We start from the raw sequence: 7,500 nt of genomic DNA on the forward strand, positions 1-7,500 counted from the left end.
GGATCCTGTGGTGCAATCTGTTAGCGTGTTGTACTTATACAGCAGTATACAGCAATTAGATGACAAGGTTATAAGTTCAAGCTCCACCAGGAGCAAGTATTCTTCTTGAATCCTCTGCCTGTCTATTTCTTGTCCGGAAAATGATCATTTATTCCATCCATTTCGGAGGACTTTTCATAGGTAATAGGGATGTCATTGAGATGACAGGATAGAGTGCAGGCAGAGATGGAATACAAATTCATCGCCTTCTGTATCACCAACTTTGCAGGGTGGCAAGCCTGCTCGAAATTCCAAGCAGATGGTTGTTTGCGAAGTCAGTTGGTGCTTCGGCAGAGAAAATAATCACCTAACGTGGGGCTCGAACCCACGACCCTGAGATTAAGAGTCTCATGCTCTACCGACTGAGCTAGCCAGGTACCTCTATAGTTATTTTGACTTGTTTCGAATATCGTACATCACAGTTTCTGCTAAATATGGTGATCATTGAGTTTTTGTTGTTGGATCCTGTGGTGCAATCTGTTAGAGTGTTGTACTTATACAGCAGTATACAGCAATTAGATGACAAGGTTATGAGTTCAAGCCCCACCAGGAGCAAGTATTCTTCTTGAATCCTCTGCCTGTCTATTTCTTGCCCTGAAAATGATCATTTATTCCATCCATTTCGGAGGACTTTTCATAGGTAATAGGGATGTCATTGAGATGACAGGATAGAGTGCAGGCAGAGATGGAATACAAATTCATCGCCTTCTGTATCACCAACTTTGCAGGGTGGCAAGCCTGCTCGAAATTCCAAGCAGATGGTTGTTTGCGAAGTCAGTTGGTGCTTCGGCAGAGAAAATAATCACCTAACGTGGGGCTCGAACCCACGACCCTGAGATAAGAGTCTCATGCTCTACCGACTGAGCTAGCCAGGTACCTCTATAGTGATTTTGACTTGTTTCGAATATCGTACATCCCAGTTTCTGCAAAATATGGTGATCAGTGAGTGTTGTTGATGGATCCTGTGGTGCAATCTGTTAGCGTGTTGTACTTATACAGCAGTATACAGCAATTAGATGACAAGGTTATGAGTTCAAGCCCCACCAGGAGCAAGTATTCTTCTTGAAGCCTCTGCCTGTCTATTTCTTGCCATGAAAATGATCATTTATTCCATCCATTTTGGAGGACGTTTCATAGGTACTAGGGATGTCATTGAGATGACAGGATAGAGTGCAGGCAGAGATAGAATACAAATTCATAGTCTTCTGTATCACCAGCTATGCAGAGTGGAAAGCCTGCTCGAAATTCCAAGCGGATGGCTGTTTGCGAAGTGAGTTGGTGCTTCGGCAGAGAAAATAATCACCTAACGTGGGGCTCGAACCCACGACCCTGAGATTAAGAGTCTCATGCTCTACCGACTGAGCTAGCCAGGTACCTCAATAGTTATTTTGACTTGGTTCGAATATCGTACATCCCAGTTTCTGCAAAATATGGTGATCAGTGAGTGTTGTTGATGGATCCTGTGGTGCAATCTGTTAGCGTGTTGTACTTATACAGCAGTATACAGCAATTAGATGACAAGGTTATAAGTTCAAGCTCCACCAGGAGCAAGTATTCTTCTTGAATCCTCTGCCTGTCTATTTCTTGTCCGGAAAATTATCATTTATTCCATCCATTTCGGAGGACTTTTCATAGGTAATAGGGATGTCATTGAGATGACAGGATAGAGTGCAGGCAGAGATGGAATACAAATTCATCGCCTTCTGTATCACCAACTTTGCAGGGTGGCAAGCCTGCTCGAAATTCCAAGCAGATGGTTGTTTGCGAAGTCAGTTGGTGCTTCGGCAGAGAAAATAATCACCTAACGTGGGGCTCGAACCCACGACCCTGAGATTAAGAGTCTCATGCTCTACCGACTGAGCTAGCCAGGTACCTCAATAGTGATTTTGACTTGGTTCGAATATCGTACATCACAGTTTCTGCTAAATATGGTGATCATTGAGTTTTTGTTGTTGGATCCTGTGGTGCAATCTGTTAGAGTGTTGTACTTATACAGCAGTATACAGCAATTAGATGACAAGGTTATGAGTTCAAGCCCCACCAGGAGCAAGTATTCTTCTTGAAGCCTCTGCCTGTCTATTTCTTGTCCATGAAAATGATCATTTATTCCATCCATTTTGGAGGACGTTTCATAGGTACTAGGGATGTCATTGAGATGACAGGATAGAGTGCAGGCAGAGATAGAATACAAATTCATAGTCTTCTGTATCACCAGCTATGCAGAGTGGAACGCCTGCTCGAAATTCCAAGCAGATGGTTGTTTGCGAAGTCAGTTGGTGCTTCGGCAGAGAAAATAATCACCTAACGTGGGGCTCGAACCCACGACCCTGAGATTAAGAGTCTCATGCTCTACCGACTGAGCTAGCCAGGTACCTCTATAGTGATTTTGACTTGTTTCGAATATCGTACATCACAGTTTCTGCTAAATATGGTGATCATTGAGTTTTTGTTGTTGGATCCTGTGGTGCAATCTGTTAGAGTGTTGTACTTATACAGCAGTATACAGCAATTAGATGACAAGGTTATGAGTTCAAGCTCCACCAGGAGCAAGTATTCTTCTTGAATCCTCTGCCTGTCTATTTCTTGTCCGGAAAATTATCATTTATTCCATCCATTTCGGAGGACTTTTCATAGGTAATAGGGATGTCATTGAGATGACAGGATAGAGTGCAGGCAGAGATGGAATACAAATTCATCGCCTTCTGTATCACCAACTTTGCAGGGTGGCAAGCCTGCTCGAAATTCCAAGCAGATGGTTGTTTGCGAAGTCAGTTGGTGCTTCGGCAGAGAAAATAACCACCTAACGTGGGGCTCGAACCCACGACCCTGAGATTAAGAGTCTCATGCTCTACCGACTGAGCTAGCCAGGTACCTCAATAGTGATTTTGACTTGGTTCGAATATCGTACATCACAGTTTCTGCTAAATATGGTGATCATTGAGTTTTTGTTGTTGGATCCTGTGGTGCAATCTGTTAGAGTGTTGTACTTATACAGCAGTATACAGCAATTAGATGACAAGGTTATGAGTTCAAGCCCCACCAGGAGCAAGTATTCTTCTTGAATCCTCTGCCTGTCTATTTCTTGTCCGGAAAATTATCATTTATTCCATCCATTTCGGAGGACTTTTCATAGGTAATAGGGATGTCATTGAGATGACAGGATAGAGTGCAGGCAGAGATAGAATACAAATTCATAGTCTTCTGTATCACCAGCTATGCAGAGTGGAAAGCCTGCTCGAAATTCCAAGCGGATGGCTGTTTGCGAAGTGAGTTGGTGCTTCGGCAGAGAAAATAATCACCTAACGTGGGGCTCGAACCCACGACCCTGAGATTAAGAGTCTCATGCTCTACCGACTGAGCTAGCCAGGTACCTCAATAGTTATTTTGACTTGGTTCGAATATCGTACATCCCAGTTTCTGCAAAATATGGTGATCAGTGAGTGTTGTTGATGGATCCTGTGGTGCAATCTGTTAGCGTGTTGTACTTATACAGCAGTATACAGCAATTAGATGACAAGGTTATAAGTTCAAGCTCCACCAGGAGCAAGTATTCTTCTTGAATCCTCTGCCTGTCTATTTCTTGTCCGGAAAATTATCATTTATTCCATCCATTTCGGAGGACTTTTCATAGGTAATAGGGATGTCATTGAGATGACAGGATAGAGTGCAGGCAGAGATGGAATACAAATTCATCGCCTTCTGTATCACCAACTTTGCAGGGTGGCAAGCCTGCTCGAAATTCCAAGCAGATGGTTGTTTGCGAAGTCAGTTGGTGCTTCGGCAGAGAAAATAATCACCTAACGTGGGGCTCGAACCCACGACCCTGAGATTAAGAGTCTCATGCTCTACCGACTGAGCTAGCCAGGTACCTCTATAGTGATTTTGACTTGTTTCGAATATCGTACATCACAGTTTCTGCTAAATATGGTGATCATTGAGTTTTTGTTGTTGGATCCTGTGGTGCAATCTGTTAGAGTGTTGTACTTATACAGCAGTATACAGCAATTAGATGACAAGGTTATGAGTTCAAGCTCCACCAGGAGCAAGTATTCTTCTTGAATCCTCTGCCTGTCTATTTCTTGTCCGGAAAATTATCATTTATTCCATCCATTTCGGAGGACTTTTCATAGGTAATAGGGATGTCATTGAGATGACAGGATAGAGTGCAGGCAGAGATGGAATACAAATTCATCGCCTTCTGTATCACCAACTTTGCAGGGTGGCAAGCCTGCTCGAAATTCCAAGCAGATGGTTGTTTGCGAAGTCAGTTGGTGCTTCGGCAGAGAAAATAATCACCTAACGTGGGGCTCGAACCCACGACCCTGAGATTAAGAGTCTCATGCTCTACCGACTGAGCTAGCCAGGTACCTCTATAGTGATTTTGACTTGTTTCGAATATCGTACATCACAGTTTCTGCTAAATATGGTGATCATTGAGTTTTTGTTGTTGGATCCTGTGGTGCAATCTGTTAGAGTGTTGTACTTATACAGCAGTATACAGCAATTAGATGACAAGGTTATGAGTTCAAGCCCCACCAGGAGCAAGTATTCTTCTTGAAGCCTCTGCCTGTCTATTTCTTGCCATGAAAATGATCATTTATTCCATCCATTTCGGAGGACTTCTCATAGGTAATAGGGATGTCATTGAGATGACAGGATAGAGTGCAGGCAGAGATGGAATACAAATTCATCGCCTTCTGTATCACCAACTTTGCAGGGTGGCAAGCCTGCTCGAAATTCCAAGCAGATGGTTGTTTGCGAAGTCAGTTGGTGCTTCGGCAGAGAAAATAACCACCTAACGTGGGGCTCGAACCCACGACCCTGAGATTAAGAGTCTCATGCTCTACCGACTGAGCTAGCCAGGTACCTCAATAGTTATTTTGACTTGGTTCGAATATCGTACATCCCAGTTTCTGCAAAATATGGTGATCAGTGAGTGTTGTTGATGGATCCTGTGGTGCAATCTGTTAGCGTGTTGTACTTATACAGCAGTATACAGCAATTAGATGACAAGGTTATAAGTTCAAGCTCCACCATGAGCAAGTATTCTTCTTGAATCCTCTGCCTGTCTATTTCTTGTCCGGAAAATTATCATTTATTCCATCCATTTCGGAGGACTTTTCATAGGGAATATGGATGTCATTGAGATGACAGGATAGAGTGCAGGCAGAGATGGAATACAAATTCATCGCCTTCTGTATCACCAACTTTGCAGGGTGGCAAGCCTGCTCGAAATTCCAAGCAGATGGTTGTTTGCGAAGTCAGTTGAGTTTTTGTTGTTGGATCCTGTGGTGCAATCTGTTAGAGTGTTGTACTTATACAGCAGTATACAGCAATTAGATGACAAGGTTATGAGTTCAAGCCCCACCAGGAGCAAGTATTCTTCTTGAATCCTCTGCCTGTCTATTTCTTGTCCGGAAAATTATCATTTATTCCATCCATTTCGGAGGACTTTTCATAGGTAATAGGGATGTCATTGAGATGACAGGATAGAGTGCAGGCAGAGATGGAATACAAATTCATCGCCTTCTGTATCACCAACTTTGCAGGGTGGCAAGCCTGCTCGAAATTCCAAGCAGATGGTTGTTTGCGAAGTCAGTTGGTGCTTCGGCAGAGAAAATAATCACCTAACGTGGGGCTCGAACCCACGACCCTGAGATTAAGAGTCTCATGCTCTACCGACTGAGCTAGCCAGGTACCTCAATAGTGATTTTGACTTGGTTCGAATATCGTACATCACAGTTTCTGCTAAATATGGTGATCATTGAGTTTTTGTTGTTGGATCCTGTGGTGCAATCTGTTAGAGTGTTGTACTTATACAGCAGTATACAGCAATTAGATGACAAGGTTATGAGTTCAAGCCCCACCAGGAGCAAGTATTCTTCTTGAAGCCTCTGCCTGTCTATTTCTTGCCATGAAAATGATCATTTATTCCATCCATTTCGGAGGACTTTTCATAGGTAATAGGGATGTCATTGAGATGACAGGATAGAGTGCAGGCAGAGATGGAATACAAATTCATCGCCTTCTGTATCACCAACTTTGCAGGGTGGCAAGCCTGCTCGAAATTCCAAGCAGATGGTTGTTTGCGAAGTCAGTTGGTGCTTCGGCAGAGAAAATAACCACCTAACGTGGGGCTCGAACCCACGACCCTGAGACTAAGAATCTCATGCTCTACCGACTGAGCTAGCCAGGTACCTCAATAGTTATTTTGACTTGGTTCGAATATCGTACATCCCAGTTTCTGCAAAATATGGTGATCAGTGAGTGTTGTTGATGGATCCTGTGGTGCAATCTGTTAGCGTGTTGTACTTATACAGCAGTATACAGCAATTAGATGACAAGGTTATAAGTTCAAGCTCCACCATGAGCAAGCATTCTTCTTGAATCCTCTGCCTGAAAATTATCACCTAACGTGGGGCTCGAACCCACGACCCTGAGATTAACAGTCTCATGCTCAACCAACTGAGCTAGCCAGGCACCTCAATAGTTATTTTGACTTGGTTCGAATATCGTACATCCCAGTTTCTGCAAAATATGGTGATCAGTGAGTGTTGTTGATGGATCCTGTGGTGCAATCTGTTAGCGTGTTGTACTTATACAGCAGTATACAGCAATTAGATGACAAGGTTATAAGTTCAAGCTCCACCAGGAGCAAGTATTCTTCTTGAATCCTCTGCCTGTCTATTTCTTGTCCGGAAAATTATCATTTATTCCATCCATTTCGGAGGACTTTTCATAGGTAATAGGGATGTCATTGAGATGACAGGATAGAGTGCAGGCAGAGATGGAATACAAATTCATCGCCTTCTGTATCACCAACTTTGCAGGGTGGCAAGCCTGCTCGAAATTCCAAGCAGATGGTTGTTTGCGAAGTCAGTTGGTGCTTCGGCAGAGAAAATAACCACCTAACGTGGGGCTCGAACCCACGACCCTGAGATTAAGAGTCTCATGCTCTACCGACTGAGCTAGCCAGGTACCTCAATAGTGATTTTGACTTGGTTCGAATATCGTACATCACAGTTTCTGCTAAATATGGTGATCATTGAGTTTTTGTTGTTGGATCCTGTGGTGCAATCTGTTAGAGTGTTGTACTTATACAGCAGTATACAGCAATTAGATGACAAGGTTATGAGTTCAAGCCCCACCAGGAGCAAGTATTCTTCTTGAAGCCTCTGCCTGTCTATTTCTTGCCATGAAAATGATCATTTATTCCATCCATTTTGGAGGACGTTTCATAGGTACTAGGGATGTCATTGAGATGACAGGATAGAGTGCAGGCAGAGATAGAATACAAATTCATAGTCTTCTGTATCACCAGCTATGCAGAGTGGAAAGCCTGCTCGAAATTCCAAGCGGATGGCTGTTTGCGAAGTGAGTTGGTGCTTCGGCAGAGAAAATAATCACCTAACGTGGGGCTCGAACCCACGACCCTGAGATTAAGAGTCTCATGCTCTACCG

The 7,500-nt window shown here is 43.4% G+C and overlaps 13 non-coding genes across 13 annotated transcripts in view; all 13 read right to left on the minus strand.

Moving 5' to 3' along the window:
• Window positions 1-343: 343 nt before the first annotated feature.
• trnak-cuu (transfer RNA lysine (anticodon CUU)) lies at window positions 344-416 on the minus strand. The gene has a single exon. It is a non-coding gene; the product is annotated as a tRNA-Lys (tRNA).
• Window positions 417-1,339: 923 nt separating this feature from the next.
• On the minus strand, window positions 1,340-1,412 carry trnak-cuu (transfer RNA lysine (anticodon CUU)). The gene has a single exon. It is a non-coding gene; the product is annotated as a tRNA-Lys (tRNA).
• Window positions 1,413-1,837: 425 nt separating this feature from the next.
• On the minus strand, window positions 1,838-1,910 carry trnak-cuu (transfer RNA lysine (anticodon CUU)). The gene has a single exon. It is a non-coding gene; the product is annotated as a tRNA-Lys (tRNA).
• A 427-nt stretch (window positions 1,911-2,337) lies between these two features.
• trnak-cuu (transfer RNA lysine (anticodon CUU)) lies at window positions 2,338-2,410 on the minus strand. Its single transcript has one exon. It is a non-coding gene; the product is annotated as a tRNA-Lys (tRNA).
• A 426-nt stretch (window positions 2,411-2,836) lies between these two features.
• On the minus strand, window positions 2,837-2,909 carry trnak-cuu (transfer RNA lysine (anticodon CUU)). Its single transcript has one exon. It is a non-coding gene; the product is annotated as a tRNA-Lys (tRNA).
• Window positions 2,910-3,335: 426 nt separating this feature from the next.
• trnak-cuu (transfer RNA lysine (anticodon CUU)) lies at window positions 3,336-3,408 on the minus strand. Its single transcript has one exon. It is a non-coding gene; the product is annotated as a tRNA-Lys (tRNA).
• Window positions 3,409-3,833: 425 nt separating this feature from the next.
• trnak-cuu (transfer RNA lysine (anticodon CUU)) lies at window positions 3,834-3,906 on the minus strand. Its single transcript has one exon. It is a non-coding gene; the product is annotated as a tRNA-Lys (tRNA).
• A 426-nt stretch (window positions 3,907-4,332) lies between these two features.
• trnak-cuu (transfer RNA lysine (anticodon CUU)) lies at window positions 4,333-4,405 on the minus strand. Its single transcript has one exon. It is a non-coding gene; the product is annotated as a tRNA-Lys (tRNA).
• Window positions 4,406-4,831: 426 nt separating this feature from the next.
• Window positions 4,832-4,904, minus strand: trnak-cuu (transfer RNA lysine (anticodon CUU)). The gene has a single exon. It is a non-coding gene; the product is annotated as a tRNA-Lys (tRNA).
• Window positions 4,905-5,663: 759 nt separating this feature from the next.
• Window positions 5,664-5,736, minus strand: trnak-cuu (transfer RNA lysine (anticodon CUU)). Its single transcript has one exon. It is a non-coding gene; the product is annotated as a tRNA-Lys (tRNA).
• A 710-nt stretch (window positions 5,737-6,446) lies between these two features.
• Window positions 6,447-6,519, minus strand: trnan-guu (transfer RNA asparagine (anticodon GUU)). Its single transcript has one exon. It is a non-coding gene; the product is annotated as a tRNA-Asn (tRNA).
• A 425-nt stretch (window positions 6,520-6,944) lies between these two features.
• Window positions 6,945-7,017, minus strand: trnak-cuu (transfer RNA lysine (anticodon CUU)). The gene has a single exon. It is a non-coding gene; the product is annotated as a tRNA-Lys (tRNA).
• A 426-nt stretch (window positions 7,018-7,443) lies between these two features.
• trnak-cuu (transfer RNA lysine (anticodon CUU)) overlaps window positions 7,444-7,500 on the minus strand; it is a 73-nt gene continuing 16 nt past the window's right edge. The window contains exon 1 of the tRNA in view: window positions 7,444-7,500. This exon is cut by the window's right edge and continues 16 nt beyond it. This is a non-coding gene — a tRNA (tRNA-Lys).

This window comes from Oncorhynchus masou, chromosome 29 (genome assembly GCF_036934945.1).
Source record: "Oncorhynchus masou masou isolate Uvic2021 chromosome 29, UVic_Omas_1.1, whole genome shotgun sequence".
NCBI lineage: Eukaryota > Metazoa > Chordata > Actinopteri > Salmoniformes > Salmonidae > Oncorhynchus > Oncorhynchus masou.